Consider the following 27,420-nt stretch of genomic DNA (forward strand, 5'->3'; position numbering starts at 1 on the left):
TACTGGGCCACAATACGCCTACAGGCCTCGTCCAAATTGTTGCTACAACATGCGGAGGATCACTTACGGTCCTCAGAACAAGTCTTCCAAAATGCCCCCTCCCCAGCCAATGCCTCCCTTGTAAGAATGCAGACCAGACTTGTTAAAGAAGTTCACTTTGAGAAAGCTAAACAGCAGAGTTTTTTCAGCAATGTGTGTTTGAACACGGCAAAAGGGTGACGGAAAGTTGCTAGCCTATATGGCACAGCTTGACTATAAACCCCCTTTCGTAGTCACCTTGCAAACCGCCTCGGATCATAGGATCACTGACTTGGACCTTGTGGCCGGGAAGTGTAAAACCTTTATTTCAGATCTCTACTCTCCTATAGCTAGGCACTCTCATAGTGAACTGGTTGCATTCTTGCAGGGTATCGACTTTCCCACACTAGGGCTGGCCATACATTATACAATTTTCCTATTCAATTTTCCTTTAGATTTACCAAAATCATATAATATGAGGTCAAACCTAAACACTTTCAATGTGTATGCAAACAGGCAGGCCCTTGCACTACATAGTTAAAAGGTAAATCTAAAGAAAATTTAATAAGAAAATTGTATAGTGTATGGCCAACCTAACTCCCTCTCAGGTTAGTCAATTGGAGTCCCCAATTACCATTGATAAAATTGAAGAGGCAATGGCACATCTCCCCATTCTAAGGCACCAGGGTTGGATGGGGTCCCTCTAGAATTCTATACTCAGTTCAGGGAGGTTCTTGCCCCTAGACTTCGAGAATAATACACCCATATATTTGACCAGCTATCATTTATACCCAAACCTAGTAAAGACCCATGACTACCCGAATAATATCAGCCCCATATCTCTCCTGCAATTGGATTTTAAAATCCGTGTCAAAATTTTAGCACTACGTCTTAACAAGGTTATACTTTCAGACCAAGTAGGTTTCATGAACAAAAAAAACACAGCCTTTAATCCCAGAAGGCTGGGATTATTAGTATTATTACATTAAAAATAATGTGATGATAATAATAATAAAAATGTATGCATACTAACACATTATGCCATTAAGTTTCAGGGAGAAGATTTTTGTGGTTTACTTCCACTTTAAGCTGAGACCAGTAGGCCTAGCATCACATGGAAAGGGTCAACAACTTCCTTAGCAGGACTACAATGTAGCAGGCTAGCAGCATACATTTAAATAGGGATTAATAACCTTCAGGGCAGCATTCAAATGTAGTAGCACAGCACTCCGTACAGCTAAGGGTATATCTCAGGATGTTCCTACTGTTATGTGAATGTGGAGATAGTACACACACGGGGAGAGAGAGCCTGTTCCTTTGTAGGCCACCTTCCTTTTTATTCAGAGCCAATCTTTGTCATAAAATAGATAACACAAGAGCAAAAAAAAAATCCATCCTGCCCACTATGCTTATATTCAAAATGGCTTTTGTAAGAGATCATCAACCTTACACCTATTTTACACTCTAATGTTGAGACTGAGGTATGAATTGCAAGCATGAAATAAGAGGAGGATAAGAAGAGATATTATGAAAGAGTTTATAAAAGCAGAAAAAACTGAACTCCAACTGTTCTAGCAGCCCTGAACTTGATCCATGATTGAAGTTCAGATCTAGAACACAGCACACAGAGAGAGAAACACCTGGTGGTTGTTGGTGAACTGTCCTCCTGGAGTTGAGGTTAAGGTCCAGACTCCAGCACAGCAGCACTTCAGAGAAAATTGAGATGATCCTTCCACATGGTACTGGCAAGCTGGCAGGCAGGCTCAGCTGAGCTAACAGCACTCAGACTCGTGCTCAGGCAGCTCCTTCCCCAACCGACAGCCAAAGGCAGGAAGTGGCAGCTCGAAGAGAGGAGGAGCCGATTATACTGTATGTGTCAGTGGGTGGGATAGGTGCTGCCCGCTCCCTCCTGCTCTGCTCTCAGTACTGCTGTCCTCCTGGAAGCTTCTGTAATTGGCTGGACAAGACAAGATATATATAAAAAATGTACCATATAAATCATATGTTACAAAAGTGCGCTAATGTAAAACCAAAGAACAAAACTGTCCATAATGTGAAAACAGTTGAGATCAACAACTGAAAAGTCTTTGCATCCAAAAGATAGTGTTCTCAAATAAAAGGAAAACCAACTGATGAATGATAAGTGTAAGGAAATGATGAAGGTGGGTGTAACCTCTTCCCAAACAGTAATCCAAAAAGTGATTTTTAGAAAAGCATATAATTTTGTGATGACACCCGGTGATAGGAGTGGACTCTTACCACATTCAAGAGAGATGAAAGCGTGTACTGTAGTATCCAAATGTCCAATTGGTCAGCTAGATGGAATGGAATCACAAATGGAGTGGATCAATCGCCAACTTCCCGGTTGGGGGGATCTATAGGCTTCCAGGGGTAGGAATACCACCAGAGAGATCGTACCAAAGAGAAGAAGGGACTAATAGTGCATTAACTCCAAATTTATTGATAAAATAAGTGGAATAACACTTACAGAATCCAGAATGAAAGACAGCAATACACTTAATAAAGTCGCGGTCATCTGCAGTGCGATCCGTGACAAATAGCAGCACGGCTGGCTCCCCCCGATGCGTTTCCACTGATGAGTCGGATTCTGGGACTGGAGCTGAAGCCGTGCTGCTGTCATCTCTCATAAATACATGAACGAATGGAGACTTCCGGGGGCGGCCGCGGCGAGGACCCGGAAGTGTTGTGACGCTTTTCCGGTATCGTTATCAGCCTATCATAGCGGTCATTAACAGGAAGCACTTCTCGTGACTCCGGGCCATGAAAGTGAATACCCTTCACGATCTTCCGGTGTCTAGATTGTCTCTCAGAGCTCAATCTCAGAAGTCCATCTCTATTTCAGCGTCCTAGGAGGCTCCTAGAAAGAAGAAAAAAAACATATAGACCTCCGCTTTACTGCGGACGCTGTATAAAGATAAAAACTGATTAAAAACCTTTAATATTTAAAAAAGGATCATCTTGGGATAAAAATCCTCCAACCAATGAATGATGTATAATAACATTTAAAAAATGACATTAAAAAATGGAATGAATGAAAATCAAAATAAATAATAAAAGATGAAAAATAAATAAAAAAATAAATAAAAATAAAAATAAATATAAATAATAAATATAAATAAAAATAAAAATAAAAAATAAATAAAAATAAAAAAATAGAAAAAATAAATAAAAATAAAATTAAAATAAATCTACAAATCAAAAAAATTTAAAAATAAAAATATAAATAAAAATGAAACTAAAATGAAAATAAAAATAAATATAAATAATAAAAATAAATAAAAAATAAAAAATACAAAACATTAAAAAGATGTTAAAAATCTTTAAAACAGGAATAAAAACTCAGGTGGCAAAAAATAGGTATTCGGAACTGATACCTCGCTTAGGCCAAACAACGAAGGTCTCCATTCGCTGCCATGTGTACATATTTGCTAAAATCAACATTTTAAAACCATATTACTTATACCATACATGTTCTACATGCCTGATTATTCCATGGGCAAAGGGAAAGGGAAGGGTCACATGGGGAAGGAAAAAAGGTGTATTGGTACAATGTTTGCATATCTCTTATGTGGTGGGACTAGTAATTGTTGATATGGGCATTAATGTCCCATTCAACATTCATACCACAAGGCTGATAACATTTTAATTCATGTATCCAGAAAGTTTCTCTCCTGGAGATACTTCTCTTCATGTCACTCCCTCTCCAATGAGGGGAGTAACCCTCAATCACGACAGCCTTCAATTTAGAATAACTTCTTTGATGTCGTGATGAGTCGAGAGGCTGTGTCCAGTAAAAACTTGTTGTATGTTTGTAAGTGTTCAAACATTCTTGGAATTGCTGGTTTTTCAACTGGAGTAGGGGCTATAAAATCTTTCAAATTCCTAGCCCTCTTAAAAATAATAGTGGGCTTCTCAGGAAGTGTTGGGCCCAGTACTTTATCCCCTCTCAGTATGTCCCAGTACTTCCGGAAAGTGCGATTGACCCACCTATAGCCAGTAGAAAAAGTGGTGGTAAAGGCATATTCAAATTTGGATAGGGCCCCTTCTTGTTTCCGTTTAGGGACCACCAAATCTTTCTGTTGCAAATCTCTAACTTGAGAAATATTTTGTTCTAAAATATCACTCTTAAATCCTTTTTCCAGGAATCTGTTTTTCAGGACCTCACTCTGTATCTTAAAATCTTGAGGATCCGTACAGTTACGACGAATCCGCCTGAATTAATTGTGGGTACCGATGTCAACCACTTATGGTGGTGGCAGCTATCGAGGGAGATAAACCCGTTCTTATCCGTGGGTTTGAAGAATGTCTTAGTGCCAAATTTAGATCCTGTCCTATATATAATAAGGTCTAGGAAATTAATGGATACCTCACTGAACTGGTACGTGAGGCGAACTGTACGGATTAGGACCTCAAGTATTAGAATAGGTGAACACCATGCAAACATACAACAAGGTTTTCCTGGACACAGCCTCTCGACTCATCATGACAAGTGTCATCAAAGAAGTTATTCTAAATTGAAGGCTGTCGTGATTGAGGGTTACTCCCCTCATTGGAGAGGGAGTGACATGAAGAGAAGTATCTCCAGGAGAGAAACTTTCTGGATACATGAACTAAAATGTTATCAGCCTTGTGGTATGAATGTTGAATGGGACATTAATGCCCATATCAACAATTACTAGTCCCACCACATAAGAGACATGCAAACATTCTACCAAGACACCTTTTTTCCTTCCCCATGTGACCCTTCCCTTTCCCTTTGCCCATGGAATAATCAGGCATGTAGAACATGTATGGTATAAGTAATATGGTTTTAAAATATTGATTTTAGCAAATATGTACACATGGCAGCAAATGGAGACCTTCGTTGTCTGGCCTAAGCGAGGTATCAGTTCTGAATACCTATTTTTCGCCACCTGAGTTTTTACTCCTGTTTTAAAGATTTTTAACATCTTTTTTAATGTTTTGTATTTTTTCTTTATTTTTATTTTTATTATTTATATTTATTTTTATTTTCATTTTAGTTTCATTTTTATTTATATTTTTTTTGATTTGTAGATTTATTTTAATTTTATTTTTATTTATTTTTTCTATTTTATTTTTTATTTTTATTTATTTATTTTTATTTTTTATTTTTCTTTATATTTATTATTTATATTTATTTTTATTTATTTTTTAAATGTTATTATACATCATTCATTGGTTGGAGGATTTTTATCCCAAGATGATCCTTTTTTAAATATTAAAGGTTTGTGGAGTGGAGGTCTATATGTTTTTTTTCTTATTTCTGGGAGCCTCCTAGGACGCTGAAATAGAGATGGACTTCTGAGATTGAGCTCTGAGAGACAATCTAGACACCGGAAGATCGTGAAGGATATTCACTTTCATGGCCCGGTGTCACGAGAAGTGCTTCCTGTTAGTGACCGCTATGATAGGCTGATAACGATACCGGAAGTGCGTCACAACACTTCCGGGTCCTCGCCGCGGCCGCCCCGGAAGTCTCCATTCGTTCATGTATTTATGAGAGATGACAGCAGCACGGCTTCAGCTCCAGTCCCAGAAGCCGACTCATCAGTGGAAACGCGTCGGGGGGAGCCAGCCATGCTGCTATTTGTCACTGATCGCACTGCAGGCGACCGCGACTTTATTAAGTGTATCGCTGTCTTTCGTTCTGGATTCTGTAAGTGTTATTCCACTTATTTTATCAATAAATTTGGAGGTAATGCACTATTAGTCCCTTCTTCTCTTTGGTACGATCTCTCTGGTGGTATCCCTACCCCTGGAAGCCTATAGATCCCCCCAACGGGAAGCTGACGATTGATCCACACCATTTGTGATTCCATTCCATCTAGCTGACCAATTGGACTTTTGGATACTACAGTACACGCTTTCATCTCTCTTGAATGTGGTAAGAGTCCACTCCTATCACCGGGTGTCATCACAAAATTATATGCTTTTCTAAAAATCACTTTTTGGATTACTGTTTGGGAAGAGGTTACACCCACCTTCATCATTTCCTTACACTTATCATTCATCAGTTGGTTTTCCTTTTATTTGAGAACACTATCTTTTGGATGCAAAGACTTTTCAGTTGTTGATCTCAACTGTTTTCACATTATGGACAGTTTTGTTCTTTTGTTTTACATTAGCACACTTTTGTAACATATGATTTATATGGTACATTTTTTATGCATTTCTAATTTTTCATAGTGCTGCTTTTACACTTTAGTTATTGGTTCACGCACCTTTTTCTACATTCACAAGTCAAGACATATCTCTGGAGTCTCAGTCTGGACTAGAGAGGAGGTGGAGCAGACAGACGAAAGCACTGTGAGCCAGAGCCTCCCTCATCCCAAGCCAAGCCTACAGCCCGGGCGGCGCTCCAGGTGGTCAGGGGGAGTAACAGCAGGCAGAAGCATTAAAATAACAATGCATTAGAGCCTAGTGCGGCACAACCACCCCCCCCCCCCCCCTGACCATTATCTACATCCCTGGTTGGACCCATGCTACAGTTGTAAGTAAATTCCTAACTTTAGCTCCATCTTCAAAATAAAAAATTGTTTGGAAAAGAACAACCTATGTTCTGCTTTCTTTTCCATTCTTTTTTATTATCAAAGATAGAAATACAAAATTATACAAACATTATACAGTGGATACATCTTGTGTAAAGAAGAAAATAAAAAAAAAAGTACAAAAGGTACGAATAAGGCTAGGTCCAAATTATAGTGCTGTTATTACATCTAATTAGCTCACTGTAAATTTTCCAGATAAGAACATTGCAACTTTCAATTTACTGGGAATCTATCAGTCCATAATTTCCATTGTGGGTCATAACTTTTTCTGATACCATGTTTAGTCGCTAGCATGATTTTATATTTGAAATGTAAGTGGACAATCTCAACAGCCTCCGTAGGGTTTGGGTCATTATTTGATTTCCACCCTCTTGCTATAAGTAGTCTAGCCGCTAGGAGGATGTGGGTAGCTATTGAATAAGAAAAGGGGAGAAATCTGTGGATACCTAGGATTAGTATCACAAGCCCAGGGTCTGAAGGAGTGAGGATGCCTTTGATATTAGATATGAAACGGAAAATATTCCTCCAGAAACCATTAAGATTTTTGCAGGTCCAAAACATGTGTAGGAGGTGTCCAGTGTCTCCACATCCCCAACAAAAGAAGCAAGGAGGATGGGAGAAATTTGGAAATACACAGGGAAGTAAGATACCATCTCAATGCAATTTTTGGGACAGTTCCCGATGGTTTACAATGGATTTTAGTGCAGCTTGCCATTGTATGGAAGTATATGATGCACCAAAATCTGTTTCCCATTTTAAATCTGATGCAGATTTATTATAAGTGAGTTTGTCCTAAAGTAAATTATAGAAGATGGAGATGCCCTTAGAAAGTGGTGTTTTCTCCTCTGCTCGCTGCTTCCGTCGTCATTTTCTCTCCACCCACCCTTGTCTCCTTCTCCGCGCCGCTCTCGATTCCCCCCTCTCTCTCGCACCCTCCATGTCATATCCCGCTCCAGGAGCTCCATCATAGCTCCTCGCTGTCGCTGGGAGGATTTTTTCTCCTCTGCTCGCCCCTCCCACCGTCATTTTCTCTCTACCCACCCTTGCCTCCTTCTCCGCGCTGCTCTCGATTCCCCCCTCTCTCTCGCACCCTCCATATTTCATCCAGCTCCAGGAGCTCCATCATAGCTCCTCGCTGTCGCTGGGAACCCCCAGGCCACAGTAGGGAGAGAGATTTCATGCTATTTTAGAGATCTCAAAAGGTGGAGAATTTTAAAGGTATACATAGTGTTTTCGGGGGGAGAGAGGTCAAACTCTGTAGAGAGTTTCTCAAATGATTTGATTTTCTTGTCAGCAAAGAAGTCTGTGATTAAGTAGATACCTTTCCGCTGCCAGTGAGCGAGGGATATGTTTGGGATGAGATCTTCTAAGATTGTAATAGGTAAGGGAATAGTGGTTTGAGTAGATGGAGGAGGATGGATGTTCCCCTCCAGGCTAACAAAGATGCTTGGAATGTGGGTGGAAGTTGTTGTAGAGAATGTGGTTTCCATAAATCTGATATTAAGAAAGAACGAAGTTCCACTCTGAGAGACATTTCTATTTGGCACATAATTGTAAAATGGAAGGAAAATAATAATTATTTTCAAATAAATATCTGAAAAGTGTGGCTGGCATTTGTATTCAGCAGGGTTAGGTTATAAAAAAATATCCTAAGCTTCGAATATCTCGCAGAGCACAGTTCAATCCATCATCCGTAAAATGGAAAGAGTATGGCACAACTGCAAACCTACCAAGAGATGGCTGTCCACCTAAACTGACAGGCAAGGCAAAGAGACCATTAGTCAGAGATGCAGCCAAGAGGCCCATGGTAACTCTGCAGGGGAGCTATGGAAGAGTGGCAAGAAGAAAGGCATTGTTGAAAGAAACCCATAAGAAGTCCTGTTTGCAGTTTCTGAGAAGCCTTGTGGGGGACACAGCAAACATGTGGAAATCGGTGCTCTGGTCAGATGAGACCAAAATTGAACTTTTTGGCCTAAAAGCAATATGCTACGTGTGGTGCAAAACTGAGATTGCACATCACCCTGAACTCACCATCCCGCCGTGAAACATAGTGGTGGCAGCATCATGTTCTGGGGATGCTTTTCTTCAGAAGGAAAAGGGAAGCTGGTCAGAGTTGATGGGAAGATGGATGGAGCCAAATATAGAACAATCTTAGAAGAAAACCTGTTAGAGTCTGCAAAAAACTTGAGACCAAGGAAGAGGTTCACTTTCTGGCAGGACAACAACCCTAAACATACAGCCAGAGCTATAATGGAATGGTTCAGATCAAAGCATATTCATGTGTTAGAATGGCCCAGTCATGGTCCAGACCTAAATCCAATTGAGAATCTGTGGCAAGACTGGATAATTGCTGTTCACCGAGGCTCTCCATCCAATCTGACAGAGCTTGAGCTATTTTGAATACAAGAATGTGAAAAAATGTCACCCTCTAGATGTGCAAAGCTGGTGGAGACATACCCAAAAAGACAGCTGTAATTGCAGCAAAAGGTGGTTCTACAAAGCATTGACTCAGGGGAGTTGAATACAAATGCACACAATTTGTAAAAAAATTCTGAAAACCATTTATGCCACTTTGTGTTGGTCTATCACATGAAATACCAATAAAATACACTTACATTTTTGGTTTTAACATGACAAAATGTGGAAAATATAAAGGCGTTTTGAATACTTTTTCAAGGCACTGTATTTCTACTACAACCACAACGATAATCTCCGCATTGGTGTGATGGTGCAAATCGGGAGAGGATATAACAGTCACAAGTGAATATTGCTGCCGTCTAGGACTGGGGTTGTCCTTAGAACACTGTGGAAAATAAAAACAGAGGACGCACTGGCTTTTTGCCTTATCCAACTGTAGTATGGTAAGCAACGGGTTAAGTTGCTGTCTGCAAAATGTTACAATTATGTATATGTCTGGGAGCTGGGTGTGGCTGAAGTTTAGTTGCATGCGTGATGTTCAGTGAATAAAGAAGCAACCTGTACAGCCTGGTCCGTGTTAATACACTACATTTTGGCGACGAGGATGGCTAGCTTTCTGGATTTACCGGCTATCGAACCGTTTGATGTGTCTGGAGACCACACTAGTCTCTCGCAGCGCTGGGACAAGTGGAAGAAGGGATTTCAGCTCTATGTTATAGCCACAGGAGTGACTGCACCTGCGCAGAAGAGAGCCATGCTGCTGCATCTAGCTGGACCTCAAGTTCAGGACATTTTTGAAACCCTGGGAGCAAAAGGGGATGATTCAGACTATGAGACAGCCATGAATAGACTGAGTGAGTACTTTGAGCCAAGGAAAAATATTCCCTATGAAAGATATAAGTTTAGACAGGCTGTGCAAGAGCCGGGAGAAACCACAGACAGTTATGTGACTAGGCTGAAATATCTGGCAAAGTCGTGTGATTTTGGGACTGTAACTGAGGAGATAATCAGAGATCAGGTCATAGAGAAATGCACATCTGTGCACCTCAGGAGGAGATTATTGAGAGAACCTAGTCTCACACTTACTAGTCTGCAGGAGATTGCAAGAGCCATTGAACTGTCTGAGCTCCAGGCTCTGCATATTGAAACCAAGGACACTGCATCTGTCAATACAGTCTCCAAACCTACCTATAATAATAGGAATATCTGGAGTAGGAAAGTGAGTTTTCCAAAGAGGACTTTACATGTAACCTGCAGTAAATGTGGCAGAGAGGGACACACAAGTCAGGACTGCACTGTGGTACAGAATAAAATGTGCTATGCTTGTGGTAAGACAGGTCATTTTGCAGCTGTGTGTAGAAGTACACCCAGAGATAACAAAACCAAAGGACCATCAGCACAAGTAAATGTTATAGCTGAGGATAAAGAGAGTGCTCCTGACTGTGAATTTATATTCTCCCTGTGTTCTCTGCAAGCTGGGACATTAACCATTAAGATTGGAAATACAGATGTGTCAGTGTTGATTGACTCTGGAGCTACATGCAATGTTATGGACTTAGCTTCTTGGCACAGTCTTAATGGCAGAGAAAATCACCTTAAATTGTGTAACACCACTAAACAGATTTATACTTATGGCTCCAGTACACCACTACAACTTAAAGGCAAATTTTATACCTCTGTTCAAACACATGAGACTGGTCCTCCATTGCAGACCGAATTCTATGTTGTAGATGGCACAGGGTCGCCTCTGCTTGGTCGTCAAACCGCAATGGCACTAGGGGTGTTAAAGATTGGCCGTGATGTAGGCAGCGCAAGAGTGAATATGGTGTCTCCTGCTATTTCTGCATTGACAGAGGAATTTAAAGATTGCTTCTCTGGGTTTGGAAAATTAAAGGATTTTCAGTTGGAGCTTCACATTGATCCACATGTAAAGCCTATTGCACAGCCAGTACGCAGACTTCCTTATAGCCTGAGATCACCTGTTGAGCACAAACTGGCAGAGCTGCTAGACCTTGACATTATTGAACCTGTAGAAGGACTCACTCCGTGGGTATCGCCGTTAGTTGTTGTACCAAAGGGCACAGATATTCGGATTTGTGTGGACATGAGATGTGCTAACCAAGCTGTGCAGAGAGAGAGACATCCCATTCCCACTATTGAAGATGTTCTACATGCAATGAATGGGGCAAGTGTCTTCAGTAAACTGGATTTGAAATGGGGTTATCATCAGATTGAATTGACCCCAGCATCTAGAGTCATCACTACATTTGCAAGCCATAAAGGTCTTTTTAGATACAAGAGGTTGATGTTTGGCGTATTGTCAGCACCGGAGGCCTATCAACATGTGATTCAGCAGGTGCTACATGGTTGTGAAGGCACGCATAACATTTCTGATGATATAATTGTGTGGGGAACAAACACACAGGAGCAGGATGAACGTCTCCGTGCAGTGCTAAATCGCTTGAAGGAGAAAGGGTTAACATTAAATGAGAAGAAGTGCACATTTCAAATGAATAAAATGACTTTTATGGGCCATGTGCTGTCTGACAGGGGCATTATTTCGGAGGACTGTAAAATTAAAGCTGTGTCTGATGCCAGAAATCCTGAAAACCCTGCAGAAGTACGCAGTTTTCTTGGGCTAGTGAATTACTGTGCCAAGTTTATTCCAGATATGGCGACTGTCAGTGAACCTTTGAGATTGTTGACTCGCAAAGCAGTCCCTTGGAAGTGGGGCCTTTTGGAACAAGGTGCATTTGATGAACTTAAGAGACGTCTGACTTGCGCCACAACTTTGGCTTATTTCAATCCTACTGCACACACCCAAGTTATTGTCGATGCTAGCCCTGTGGGGTTGGGCGCCATCTTGGTTCAGAGATAATGCACAGGCGATTACAGGCCTATTCAGTATGCAAGCAGATCCCTTACTGATGTAGAGAGACGTTATTCTCAGACCGAGAAAGAAGCTTTGGCTGTTGTTTGGGGATGTGAAAGGTTTCACACCTATCTCTACGGCCTTGATTTTGAAATCATCACAGACCACAAGCCTCTGGAAGTGATATATTCGCCACGCTCAAAACCATCCGCCAGAATTGAAAGATGGGTTCTCAGATTGTTACCGTATCGATTTACAGTGCGGTACAGACCTGGACCGATGTAATGTTCCGGTACCTTTGGTACCCTAAATTACACTTTCCACAAGTGTATGCGCCCCACCATTTACTTTTTGGAAAGGTGCGCATACACCTTTAAGACTGGAGCTGTCATCACCCAGCGCCGGACTAGATGGCTATTTAAAGCGCCGGTTCTCACTCACATGTGTTCGTTCAAACACCTTTACCTGGATGCTAACCTTGCTTGAAGCTTCCATGCTTGCAAGCTTACTTCGCTGACGGAACCTCGCTGCGCTGATCCCTGTATCCCGCTACTGGATCATCCGCCTCTCCTGAAACACCCTTCGGCTGTATCGCTAATAGTGCTAAGTACCCCGCAGGGGAATTCTCTATAAACTTATACTAAGCTTACACTATCTAGCTCTGCATAGTAAAGACTGTTTATCACATCTGCATAACTAGATTGCTAGCTCTTGAGACTACTGCTACTTTTCTGCACTGGGTTGATCTCTTTTGTATGTCCACCTGCTATTCTATCATCTGCTATCATACAACATTGCTAAACCTTCCTGCATCCATCTGCTACTGTCTCACCTTCAAGTGTCTATCACCTACCACCTCCACTCAACCTATCCCTCAACCTTCATCATTGTGTTACCACATACATAAAGTCACTCTAGGAACCAGCTTGCTAATTGTGTGTATTTACTGGCTGAAATAAGACCTTCCACACATGATGAGTCATTGAGGTTGGGAATGGTATCTCAGCATATCTCTTACATGACTACTGACGTGGAACTATTTCTGCAGCTGAAAATCCACACCATATAAGAAACGCAGGAGCGTTACAGATTGAACGAACCTAAAAATGGATTCAGCAGAAATAACCACTCAGGTGACACAATTAAAACAGCAAGTATCTGCGTTAATACACGCACTTGCTGAATTAAAAGAAGACAATCAGGCTCTGTCGCAGCAGGTAATTAGACTGACACAACTTACCTCTGCTCAGTCCCCTGAACCCAAGATAAATCCCCCTTTGGTATTTACAGGCGATCGCAAAAAATTTCGCGAATTTAAAAACGCATGTGAGTTACTTTTTTTGCTAAAACCTCGTACCTACCTTACTGATCACATTAAGGTTTGTACTATTATTTCTTACCTATCAAGCGATCCTCTAGCCTGGGCAGATTCTCTTTTTGAGAAAAACGACCAGCTTCTCAACTCCTATGCCTTGTTCCTGGCAGAGCTCACTAGCCTATATGATGACCCCAATAGACAGAGTACTGCTGATCTTCAGTTAAGATCCTTGAAACAAGGAAGGAGGCCTGTGGAAGACTTTGTCGCAGAGTTCAAGAGATGGACCCTTGATTCAGAATGGAATGATGCATCTCTGAAAACCCAATTTAGGCTTGGCCTATCAGAAGCCGTTAAGGACGAGCTCGCCCGAGCGGATCTGCCAAAAACCCTGGATGCATTAATACAACTCAGTATTACCATAGATAGAAGACTACGAGAAAGAAAGGCTGAAAAGATGGGAATGCCATTATCCGTTTCCTCTCAGAGTCTGGCCGTTCCTATGGAGGTAGGAACCATACGCCCACCGCTATCAACTATGGAAAAAGCCAAAAGACGAAATGAAAATCTCTGCTTGTACTGTGCATCCCCGGATCAAAAGATAAACGTCTGTCCCCTAGTCAACAAAAAGAAGGGTGAGTGTTCACATGTCTCTCTAGGAGGATTGACAACTTCATTCACTAACCCCTACATTTCTGTTTTTTTGACATTACAGTGGGACCAGAACAGGATTACTACTAAGGCCATGATTGACACAGGATCTTGTGGAAATTATATGGATATATGTTTTGCTGCTTTAAATAAAATTCCTATTATTTCTAAACTCAAACCTGTCTCAGTAAGTCTTATTACCGGTGTTCCGTTATCCTCTGGTCCGATCACCGATCAGACACAAGCACTTCTAGTCACTATTAACGAGTCTCATAGGGAGACTTCTACCTTCGATTTAATACCATCACCCCACTTTCCCATTGTGTTGGGACTTCCCTGGTTGCACACACACCAACCAACCATAGATTGGAAGAAACGGTCCTTGACCTTCCCTTCTTGTTATTGCGAGGAAACGTGTAACCTCCCGTTTTCAGGGAAGATTCTGTCTGTGGTGACAGATGAGATTGCACCACTATGTTATCAGGATCTTTCTGAGGTTTTTCTTGAGAAAAATGCTCAAGCATTACCTCCTCATCGAGACTATGATTGTAGCATTGATCTACTCCCAAATAGCAAATTGCCGTTCGGTCATGTTTATCCTCTTTCACAGGATGAACTTGCCCATCTCAAAACCTATTTGGATGAGAACTTGGAAAAAGGTTTTATTAGACCTTCCACTTCTTCCACAGCAGCAGGACTCTTTTTTGTTCGCAATAAAGATACAAGTCTCAGACCTATCATCGACTACAGGAAATTGAATGCTATCACAATAAAAGATCGCTATCCTCTACCGCTTATCCCTGAGCTCATTGAGCAGGTGCGTGGAGCTACCTATTTTTCAAAATTAGACCTGAAAGGAGCATACAATCTCATTCGAATCCGTGATGGACAGGAGTGGAAGACTGCATTCAGAACTAGATACGGATTGTTCGAATATCTTGTGATGCCATTCGGCCTATGCAATGCCCCTGCAGTTTTCCAACGATTTATAAACGATATTTTTAAAGACTTACTAGATGTCTGTGTTGTGGTATATCTGGACGATATACTTATATATTCACGGACCCTGTCTAAACACATAAGACATGTAAGACTTGTATTATCGAGATTGCTTGCACATAATCTTTATGTGAAGCTGAAGAAATGCTTGTTCCATAAAGATGAGGTACTCTTTCTAGGCTACATCATATCCAAAACAGGAATCGAGATGGACATGAGTAAAATATCCTGCATTCAGGATTGGCCTACACCAACTACACGCAAGGCGCTACAGCGATTCCTGGGATTTTCAAATTTCTACAGGAAGTTCATAAAAAACTTTTCTGCTATTGTGAGACCCCTCACACAGCTCACTAGCATAAAAATACCATTTAAATGGTCAGAAGAAGCAAATAAGGCTTTCCACTTGTTAAAGACAAGGTTTACTTCCGCTCCCATATTACGCCATCCAGACCCATCCCTCCAATACATTCTGGAGGTAGATGCGTCAAACCTGGCAGTAGGAGCAATACTCTCCCAACGACCTACCCCCACTTCACCACTTCATCAAGTCGCCTTTTTTTCTAAATCTCTGAGCAGTCCCGAGATAAATTACCCCGTGGGTGAAAAGGAACTGCTTGCTATAAAATTGGCTCTGGAGAATTAGCGACATTTACTCGAAGGCACCCAATTACCAATAGTTATATACACGGACCATAAAAACCTCCAATATCTTCAGACTAGCAAAACTCTCTCGCATCGACAGGTACGATGGTCACTGTTTTTTCTAAGGTTTAACTTCCTAGTGACCTACACACCTGCAGATAAGAACAAAAAGGCGGATGCACTATCACGACTAACTGAAGAAAACTACTTTGAAATTCCTTCCGTTCCTATAATACCTCACAAACGCATTATTGGAGTTGTCCGTTCCTTGAAGGAAGAGGTTCTGCATGGTATAAGTTTGGATTCACCCCCACCACAACTAAATACCGATGCAGAAGGCTTCCTCTACTACAACGACAAACTTTACATACCACCTACCCTACGCACCAAGATCTTGGAATTATCGCAAGATGTGCCTATGGCAGGACATATGGGTATGACAAAGACTTTCAATTTGATTTCTCGGCAATTCTGGTGGCCTGACATGAAAACATCTATACAAAAATTCGTCTCTTCATGCAATGTCTGTGCCAGGTCCAAAATTGACACTACGAGATCATCCGGTCTACTATGCAGTCTACCAATACCCCAAACTCCATGGGAGGTTCTGTCATTGGACTTCATCGTAGAATTGCCTCCTTCCAAAGGATTTAATACCATCTTGGTGTCAGTGGACCATCTGACAAAGATGGCACATTTCATTGCTATTCGCAGACTACCTTCGTCCAAACAAACGGCAGAACTCCTGATGAAACATGTCTTCAGATTACATGGTATCCCAAAAACTCTTTTGTCTGACCGTGGATCCCAATTTATTTCTAAATCCTGGCAAGAACTATGTCACATACTACGGATTGAGCGGAAGCTCACTTCTCCTTACCATCCGCAGACCAACGGACAGACTGAAAGAGTCAACCAATGCATCGAGCAGTATTTACGTTGTTACACTTCTTACCAACAGGATGATTGGTTGGATCTTCTCCCCCTGGCAGAATTTGCCTACAACAACGCAACTCACAGTACAACCAAGCAGAGTCCGTTCTACTTGAACTATGGGTTCCATCCCTCTATTCTCCCTCCACGCATCCTTCCTTCAAATAACCCAGTAGCCTCAGACTATCTTACCCAAATAAAGGATTCTCTGGGTTTACTAAATACTACCATTGCACACGCTCACAGTCAACAAAAGAAGTACTATGATCTTCGTAGAAGACCTTCTCCACAGTATACTATCGGGGACCTCGTTTGGCTCTCAACAAAAAACTTGAGACTGAAGATCCCTAGCAAAAAGCTTGGACCTCTGTTCTTGGGACCTTTCCCAATCAAGAAACTTATTGGAAAAGCTGCAGTGCAGCTTACATTGCCAATGGACCTAAAAATCCATCCCATTTTCCATGTGTCGCTACTAAAACCCCATGTTCCGGACCAAGGAATAAGGCCTAATATTCCACCTCCCCCTCCTGTACAAGTTGAAGGTGGAGAAGAATACGAGATAAAAGAGATTCTGGATTCTCGTATCTACAGAAGAAGACTTCAGTACTTGGTTAGATGGAAGAACTATGGGCCCCAAGACGACACCTGGCTAAACAGCTCTGACATACATGCCCCTAGATTAATCCGCAATTTTCATGCGAGATACCCAGACAAACCAGCTCCAGAGGCCTTCAGGAGCAGGCCTTAAGGGGGGGGTATTGTAATGTTCTGGTACCTTTGGTACCCTAAATTACACTTTCCACAAGTGTATGCGCCCCACCATTTACTTTTTGGAAAGGTGCGCATACACCTTTAAGACTGGAGCTGTCATCACCCAGCGCCGGACTAGATGGCTATTTAAAGCGCCGGTTCTCACTCACATGTGTTCGTTCAAACACCTTTACCTGGATGCTAACCTTGCTTGAAGCTTCCATGCTTGCAAGCTTACTTCGCTGACGGAACCTCGCTGCGCTGATCCCTGTATCCCGCTACTGGATCATCCGCCTCTCCTGAAACACCCTTCGGCTGTATCGCTAATAGTGCTAAGTACCCCGCAGGGGAATTCTCTATAAACTTATACTAAGCTTACACTATCTAGCTCTGCATAGTAAAGACTGTTTATCACATCTGCATAACTAGATTGCTAGCTCTTGAGACTACTGCTACTTTTCTGCACTGGGTTGATCTCTTTTGTATGTCCACCTGCTATTCTATCATCTGCTATCATACAACATTGCTAAACCTTCCTGCATCCATCTGCTACTGTCTCACCTTCAAGTGTCTATCACCTACCACCTCCACTCAACCTATCCCTCAACCTTCATCATTGTGTTACCACATACATAAAGTCACTCTAGGAACCAGCTTGCTAATTGTGTGTATTTACTGGCTGAAATAAGACCTTCCACACATGATGAGTCATTGAGGTTGGGAATGGTATCTCAGCATATCTCTTACATGACTACTGACGTGGAACTATTTCTGCAGCTGAAAATCCACACCATATAAGAAACGCAGGAGCGTTACAACCGACTAATGCGGCAGATGCCCTTTCCAGATTGCCTCAGTCTTCAGCACCTGTTCATAACCTAGCAGAAGAGTACATTAGTTTTGTGGCTACTAACGCCATGCCTCAGGCATTGACACCGCGGGAGGTTGAAGAATTGGCATCTGTGGATCCGGAAATTGCTCGGTTGAGAAAATGTGTAAGACAAGGGGTTTGGGTGGATTGTGACCCAAGCTATCACAGAATCAAACAAGAGCTGAGTATTGCAGGACAACTAGTTTTACGTGGCAATCGTATTGTGATGCCTAAAGACTTATGGAAATGTACATTACATTTAGCCCATGAGGGCCATCAAGGCATTGTATGCACCAAACAAAGATTACGTGAGAAAGTCTGGTGGCCAGGAATTGACAAGGATGTGGAACGTTTGGTTTCTTCATGTCGAGCATGTCAGTTGGTGGGCAGCAAACCTAAACCAGAACCAGTAACTCACACTGTTCTACCTGAGGGACCATGGGAAGATGTAGCCATTGATCTGTGTGACATTCCATCTGGACACCATCTTTTAGTTGTTGTGGACTATTATTCAAGGTGGCAAGAGGTGGTAGTTCTCACTAAAGCTACATCATCAACTGTAATTGAGGGGTTGGAGAGCATTTTTGCGTCTCATGGGTTGCCTAAACGGATTGTGAGTGATAATGGTGCCCAATTTACTTCTCAGGAATTTCAGGATTATCTGAAATCAAATGCTATTGAACATCATCGTACAACTCCATACTGGCCACAGGCTAACGGGGAAGTGAAATGCCAGAATCGAACCTTGCTGCAAGCTTTGCGGATTGCTCATTTAGAGAGAAGAGACTGGAAAAAGGAACTGTGGCGTTTTCTTTTGGCTTATCGCACAACTCTGCATACTGTCACTGGAGTTAGTCCTGCGGAACTTCTTTGTGGTCGCAAATTCAGGACAAAATTGCCAGACATTGGGGGTCCTCCTACAAGTCAGAAACCTTTTCGGCATGTTGATGAGGAAAGGAAGATCCGGGCTGAACAGTATGCAAACCACCGCCGCCAGTGTCAACCTAGTGGCCTTCAACAGGGTGATAAGGTGTTGCTTCAAAATGATCAGTTTAACAAACTGGCTCTGTCCTTTGAACCTGAGCCTTATGTTGTAAAGGAGAAAAGAGGTACTCAAGTGGTTTTAGAGGATTTAGATGGACACACAAAAGTGCGTAATTCCTCATTTGTGAAGAAATTTATTGAGTCAGAAGGTCAAGTATCGAAAGACGGCGAACAGGCAAAGAGTAGTGATGATACTGCCAGTGATCCAGACTTCAATCCACAACCATCCACATCGGAATGGCCAAGAGAAAAACGAGCAACTAATCCACCGGCCTACCTTAAGGACTATGTGTATAGTCAGGAGTTTATAGTTTAAATTTCTAGTTGTTCATCCATGCATTTTGTTAATCTTATTAATACGTTGTGCATGTTATGTTTTATTCAAAGAGAGGAGGGAATGTAGTATGGTAAGTATGGTTAAGTTGCTGTCTGCAAAATGTTACAATTATGTATATGTCTGGGAGCTGGGTGTGGCTGAAGTTTAGTTGCATGCGTGATGTTCAGTGAATTAAGAAGCAACCTGTACAGCCTGGTGCGTGTTAATACACTACACCAACATAAATGTATTATTTTTTATTTAAAATAAAACTATTCACAAGTGTAAGTTATAAGCTCGCACATCAAGCCACTGCAAGTGGCTGCAAACTCCCAACTTTGACAAAACCTTTAGCTCAAGGAGGATCTCACCGGGGTCCCTGCCGGCTGATGCCCTTTCGAAGTTAACCCTTCTTCATCAGAGCCCCCCTTGAGCTTGAGGTTTTGGCAAAGTTGGGAGTTTGCAGCCACTTGCAGTGGCTTGATGTGCACGTTTACTATCTACACTTGTGAGTAGTTTGATTTTATTTTTAATCATCTTTAATAAATTTATGTTGGATAATGCACTAGGCCATTGCACCCTCTGTTTTTATTTTCCACAACATCCTTCTACATCCTGTTTACTTGAACAGTCAAGGTCTTTCACGCCATTGTGTTGGCTTTAATAGCCAAAGTTTGTTTTAAAAGTCCTCAAAGATATGCCTTCAGGGCATCTCATACTATTAAAGGAGAGGCCATGGTATTATTCAATATTAAAGTGGTTCTAAAGGCTGAAGATTTTTTACCTTCATGCATACTAAGCATGAAGGAAAAAAAAAAACCCTTCTGTGTGCAGCCCCCCCAATACTTTCCTGAGCCCAATCTCAATCAAGTGATGCGCACGAGAGCAATGGCGCTACCAGCACTCTACCTCCTCACTGGCTCAGAGACAGCAGTGGAAGCCATTGGCAGGGCTTAGGAGCAAGCATGCTCTAATGCATAAGCAAGCCGTTTGCTATGGGGGCACAGGGCAAGGGGGGGGGGCCAAGAGCGCCAGCAGGGGACCCAAGAAGAAGAGGATCGGGCTGTTCTGTGAAAAACCTTTACACAGAGCAGGTAAGTATAACATGTTTGTTATTAAAAAAATGTTTTACCTTTAGTATTGCTTTAACTACTTGCTGACCGTATAACACAGATATACTGTGGCACGGCAGCTCGGCTGTGCCAGATCACGTACCTAGTATGTAATCTGACACTTTTGGGTAGGGGATCGCGCGCACACCACCAGCAACCCGGCAGTGCTGTGATTAAAAACAGAAGATGTCGGTCACCAAGTGCCGACAAATGGATTACCGCCGGCACCCAAGGATTGTCATGAATTTACACAGGACAGAGCTCTGCTGTAAAGTAAGCAGAGCCCTGTCCTGTCAGCGGGGAAGTAATATATTTTCTTGCCCTGCAAAGCAGGGAATAAAATCCATTACTTCCCCTAGTAAAAGCACCTAACACAGTACACCAAAACACTGGTTAGGCACACATTTAACTCTTTGATTGCCCTAGATGTTTAACCCCTTCTCAGCCAGTGTCATTAGTATAGCAACAGTACATATTTTAGCACTGATGATTGTATTAGTGTCACTGGTTCCCAAAAAGTGTCAGTTGTGTTTTGCGCAAACCAATCAATATACACCTAATGGGATTTTATTTTTTAACAAAAACATATAGCAAAATATATAATGACCTTTATTTTTTACATTTTTTATTGGATATGTTTCATAGCAGAAAGTAAAAAATATTATTAATTTTTGTTTTTAGCACAAAAAATAAAAACGCAGTGGTGATCAAATACCACCAAAAAAGAGCTCTATTTATGAGGAAATAAGGACATATACTTTGTTTGGGTACAGTGTCAAATGACCATGCAATTGTCAGTTAAAGTAACGCAGTGCTGTGTCGCAAAAAATGGCCTGCTCATTAAGGGGGGTAAATCTTCCGGGGGTCAAGTAGTAAAGGTAAACAGTAAAGTTAAAGTGGAACTTCACTCCTCCAATCAACACTGATTATTTTTAATCCTCATGCTGTTAGCATTATTGAATAGAAAGGAAAGTATATATCATATTTACTTTTTTGTTTTGATAATTCTTCAGTCACTTCCTGGTTTGTTGCATGAACAAATTATGTCATACATCCCTGAAGTCTTCAGGGGAGGAGAGGGTAACGGGTTTTCTCAGCTAAGCATACTCTCGTGCAAGCATACTTGAGCTACAGGCAGATGGATTCCAGGAAGTAAATGCTACATGAATCATTCACCCTTAGGCCATGGCTAGAAATGCTAGTGGGGGGGGGGGGGGTTTCAATGTGATTTCTCAAGAAAATAAAACCTGGAAACATGGATGGATGGGGAAGTTTGATTTGAATATTGAAAATAAATTAAATAGTGTTTTTGGTTTGTGGTGCTCAGATGCAGTGAAGATTGGCTTTAAGGGTGGACAGGGTAAGGAACAGGAAACATCTTAGTCAGAAAGGGTTTCTAAAACATAAAAATAAAAAAAATAAAAGCATCCTTGGATTTTCCCCTTAAATTGTGGTGAATGATCAGATATACCCCTATCCATACAATCAATTTAAAAAAATGAATGGGATTATATTAGATTGCTAAATCTATCCTAGAAAGAGTTGAATGGAACTTAGAGAAACAAGAATTGTTTATACTTTGGAATGGAGAATATTCCCTATATCCACTAGATATTTTTCCAAGCTCCTCCCAATAATTTATTAAAACGAAGACATACAACTAGACATGTGCGTTTCATTTCGCTATGATTAGTTTTACGGACAAAAGTTCGATTTTCAGAGATTCGGATGTGTCCAAATTTCCGAATAGACATAGTAACAAATGTAAACAAATCCAAAAAAACTATAACATAATTAACAAATGCATTTATTAAATTTAGATTCATTTGGATTCATTGAGAATAGCTGCTTAACCACCATGACTCATCTGCTGTGAGTATGATTCCCCTGCTTAAGGCTCGGATAAAGGTCTGGTATGGATTTCTGCAGGGACCCCATGTAATTTTTTATTTTTATTATTATTTATTTATTTATTTTTATATTTTACGTTTATTTATTTTTTTATTTTTAATTTTGGCGTAGTCTTCTCTTTATAATTCATTCCAGAGTTAGGTCTGGTATGGATTTTGGGGGGGGCCCAATGCCATTTTCATTTTAAATTCTAGCATTAGGGACCCCCATGCTGTTTTTCTTTATTTTTTAATGCTGCCACTTGTTTGTTTATGTTCTGCTGTCAACAGGGAATCTCGCTGACAGCCGACTTGAGAGGAACCTGGGAGGCTGCAGCAGACCTGCCTTTGTCTAACCCAGGAATCCTGAAACTGCGGCCCTCCAGCTGTTGCAGAACTACACATCCCATGAGGCATTGTAAAACTCTGACATTCACAGATATGACTAGTCATGATGGGAAATGTAGTTCCTGAACTATGAACTATGGAGGGCCATAGTTTGAAGACCCCTGGTCCAACCCATGTGTTCCTTCTTCCCAGCACCTGTAATCCTCCATTGCCAAATGAGAGTCTTCCCCTGCAGGGTGTAGCATGTCTGGTACAGAAGAATCATGACCACCCAGGCAAGTTCTAATGGCTGTGTCTGATAAATCTAGAAGCATGTGGATTAGCAAATGACCAGCTTGCGTTGCCTGCACAAAATGGCAGCAAGAGGTGCACAATTAGAAGTTTTATGACCATTACACAACTAGTAAATGGGGAACATTTTGTAGTTAGGTGGTAAATAAGCCTGCCAAATTTGAACAGGTGAACTTTGTGGGAGCATTTCTTGTAAAGCTCAGTAGCAAGACAATATACATTTTAGAGAAAAATATTAAAGTATAATAAAGGCAAAACTTTTTTTTTTTTTTTTTTTTTTAATTTTGAATACAGTGGAGAGTGTTAAGAATGCTTGTCATTTTTTTTGGTGTCTGTGCCCCTGCTAACCACTTGCCGACTGCCTAATGCCGATCTACGTCGGCAGTCAGCCCCTCACAGGCAAAGTGACGTAGGGCTACGTCACTAGCTTGTGAGGGTCTAGGGAACGAGCGCGCGCCCCCGTAGGCGCGCTCCCGCTCCCGCGTGGTCACGGACCCCCCAGCGCATGTGACCGGTGGACCCGATGTCCGCCGGTCACTCTGCGATCGGCGGGGGAGAGGGAGAAAGTCAGGCGGCTTGTGTAAACAAGCTGCCTGTCATTCTCCCCTGTGTATGAGGGATGATCATACGGTTCTACTATGTAGAACCGTTGATCACTCTTCATACATCTGAAGCCACAGCCAATCACAGTAGAAAGCACGCCCCTAGGGACACACATAGCCCCTCCCTTTCAAAAAAAGTTAACCCCTTCACTGCCAGTGTATTTTTACAGGAACAGTGCATATGTATAGCACTGATTACTGTAGAAATGTCACTGGTAACCCCAAAAGTGTCAAAAATGTCAGTCAAGGGTCCGATCTGTCCGCCGCAATGTCGCAGTACCGCAAAAAAATCGCAGATCGCCGCCATTACGCATTAAAAAAAAAAACAACAAAAATGACAAAAATCTTTCCCTTTGTTAGTAAACGCGATAACTTTTGCGCAAACCAATCAAAATACGCTTTTTGCGATTTTTTTTACCAAACATATGTAGCATAAAACAAATTGGCCGAAAATGTTAAAAAATTTAGATTTTTACATTTTTTTGGGGGGGAATTTCATATAAAAAAATGTGAAAAATATTGCTATTTTTGCAAAATTTAAGCTCTTTTTTTGTTTATAGCGCGTGATCAAAAAATTGCACAGGTGATCAAATACCACCAAAAGAAAGCTCTGTTTGTGGGAAAAAAAGGACGCCAAATTCGTTTAGATACAGCATCGCACGACCGCGCAATTGTCCGTTAAAGTCACGCAGTGCCGAATCGCAAAATACCCCCTGGTCAGGAAGGGGGTAAAATCTTCCGGGGCTTAAGTGGTTAAGGAGATTCACCCTCTCTATATGTACTGTTTGCCATTATCATTGAAAGTAAAAGTAAAAGAAATTCGAAAATTCCAGATTTTGGTTTGTCCCTAGAAAAGTAATAGTCACATGCCTGATGAAGGGGTCCTGCATGGCTCAGGAATGCTGCTGTTTGCTGTAACAATGTGATAGCTGAATAAAGCTTTGGACCCAATATTGGAGACCCATGGTGTGCTGGTGACATCTCTTGCTCAGAAAAGTAACGGGGGGGGGGGGGGATCTTCCAATGGGGACAGTAGTGTTAGTGACCTGGGGGTCTCCAAGGAATTCCCTAAATTTTGCAAGGATTTCCTCTCATTTCCTGTTTGGATATGGGACAGGAAGTGAAGGTAAATCTGCGCAATGGGATACAGATTGCAAAAAAATCTGACAGGGGTTATAACCCTCCCTTGTTCTATCCAAGATGAAAAACAACAGTTTTTCCTATAGTTCTACTTTAAGAGCGTAAACCCCCCTATACCTGTGCCTTTTTACCACTTGTGTACATTGCACTGCAGAATATCTTGTAAATTGGGGATGTAGTGTATGCTACAAAGTCATCAAGACATGAAAGTCAGCAATCGGTGTGTATGAGGGAAAAACCTGTGTTATCTTGTCCATGTTGCTGGTCCCTCTCAGGGTCCAGGCTTCGCCCATCACGTGGACTTACATAGCACCCTGCAGTCATCTCACTCATTGCACCACGTACCAAGGTGAGAACCAAATGAAAGGATCCAGTGCCTGAAACAAACATTACATGCTGCCTTTGTTTTCGCAGGGTCTGTGTACAGTTTCCAAGATATACACAACAGGGGTTGATTTATAAAAGGCAAATCCACTGTGCACTACAAGGGCACTGCAAATTTTACACTGTTTGGAGGGAAGCTAAACAGCTGGATGAATTTAGGGACACTAATGTCGCTCTGCCCCTGTGGCATAATCCCATGTTTCCTCCTCCACAGAAATTTGTGGATTATGCTTTTTGGGAGCATAGCGATATCGTGCCTTTGGAAGCCATGTATTCTATTAACGTTTTGGCCTCCTTTACTGAATTACAAAATAAATGTGCTCTTCCACGTAAAGCTTTTTATAGATACCTACAGCTTTGCCATGTTTTGCAAACGCAGTTTGGTGTTTCTGATACTAATTTTTCTGATTATCCATTGATTGGTGTACTAAGGTCACAAGGCCCTAAGGGCTTGATTTCCACTGTATATTCCCATTTATTATCTACCTCAATAAAAATCCTCTGGCGGTTTGGGATAAGTGGAAAGTTCTTATACCTGATCTGTCAGATGAAGACTGGGAAGAAGCATGCTCTTCTCATTTAACTATCTAACCAGCTATTAACCACAAATTCATTCATTTCTATATGTTACACCAGTCTAATTTAACCCCAGTACATTACATGCCATGCATCAGTTACCAACATTTGCATGTACTAGATGTACCCATAAAATGGCAGATTTTGCTCATGTAATGTGGTCCTGTCCTGTCATAGACAGATACTGGCAACAGATGAGAGCATTACTGTCTATCATCCTTTCTGTCACTGTTCCATGCACCCCATGAATTTGCCTGCTATTAGATGAAGAGCAATGGCCAAAGTAGACCAGAATTTTGCTACGAGAAACATTATTTCTGGCCCGTAAGGCCATCTAAATTAGGTGGAATCAGTCTGTTCCCCCGACCGCCAATGGATACAGATGGTGATTCAGATTCTTTCTTTATGAAAAACTAATTTTTGAGCATAGGCAGTTGTCCAAATAAATACAGCAAAGTATTGGACGTATGGTGCTCCTCTACTCTCACTATTACTACTACATGAGATGTATATTGCATAAGCTCATTACATGTGTGTCAAAATGCATAAATGTGTGTATATTATATGGACACATTCAGTTCCTAGTGTGGATCCAACTGATCAGAGAGTACTGTGGCATTGTTTTTATTTCTCTTGCCAAAACTGTTCAGTTTAAAAAATTCATATGTAAACGTAGATATTACATGGTATTTGTGGACCATATTTTGTATTCCTTAACGCTCATATTGAGCACAATAGTTGTCATACCAAATTGTCTCTTTATACATTGCCAATAAGAAGAGTTTAAAAAAAATATAGCCTGTATCCACGTGCGGCATCCAGGGAAAAAAGGAGGAGGAGCCCCCAAAGCCATAATCGCCGCCCAGACCACTGTCATGGCACCCACTCTCAATGCACTCTCAATGCACGTAGGACCAACCAAAAATGGTTGCTGGACTGCACAAACATGGCCACTGGTATAGAGAAAAACACGGCATTCACCAGACTCCCAGGTGCCCAGGAGGGACCCCTGGAGCCCAGGCCACATACACAGCGGAAGGGGGGACCCTTCCACAAATATTAGCGCCCACACCAGCAGGGAAGTCCCTTCCACCGCCGGCAAATTTCCACTTTATATACAGTAAGTTTTTGCACACATAATATACAGTATACAGAGATAATACTTTGCATGAGCCTACCTTAAAGGGGAACTTCATTAAAAAAGTTGGGGTCTGGAGACAACTTGCAACCAACTGTTGAGACAATGAACACATAATTAATACATATGTAATGCACAGTTTAAATACATTGAGTATTACGTATATTACATATAATCTGTATATATATCTCTATCTATCTATCTATCTATCTATCTATCTATCTATCTATCTATCTATCTATCTATCTATCTATCTATCTATCTATCTATCTATCTATCTATCTATACACACACACACACAAATAGTGTATTTATCCGTTTTAATTTTTTATTTATGCAAAACCTTTATCCCAAAAGAAAAATACCTGTTGCTGTAACTGCTTATAAATTGTTAGCTGGAGCTTGGCTTCAATTTGTTAGTGTACTCTGTAGATTTATATTTAAATCTTCTATTCCATCTAACACTTCCATTCCCCAGGCAGACAATGCTGCTGTTCAAAGGTGCCCCTAAGCTCAAT

The 27,420-nt window shown here is 41.4% G+C and overlaps 1 protein-coding gene across 4 annotated transcripts in view; it reads right to left on the minus strand.

Moving 5' to 3' along the window:
- Positions 1-26,997, minus strand: part of CTNND2 (catenin delta 2) — a 921,118-nt gene extending 894,121 nt beyond the window's left edge. For all 4 annotated transcript variants that reach the window (XM_082258174.1, XM_082258173.1, XM_082258172.1 and 1 more), the window contains exon 1: positions 26,943-26,997. The gene's annotated coding sequence lies outside the window, so the exon portion shown is untranslated. The remainder of the gene's footprint in view (positions 1-26,942) is intronic.
- Positions 26,998-27,420: the final 423 nt, after the last annotated feature.

The sequence above is a fragment of the Pelophylax lessonae genome (assembly GCF_965119305.1).
Source record: "Pelophylax lessonae genome assembly, chromosome: 5".
Taxonomy (NCBI): domain Eukaryota; kingdom Metazoa; phylum Chordata; class Amphibia; order Anura; family Ranidae; genus Pelophylax; species Pelophylax lessonae.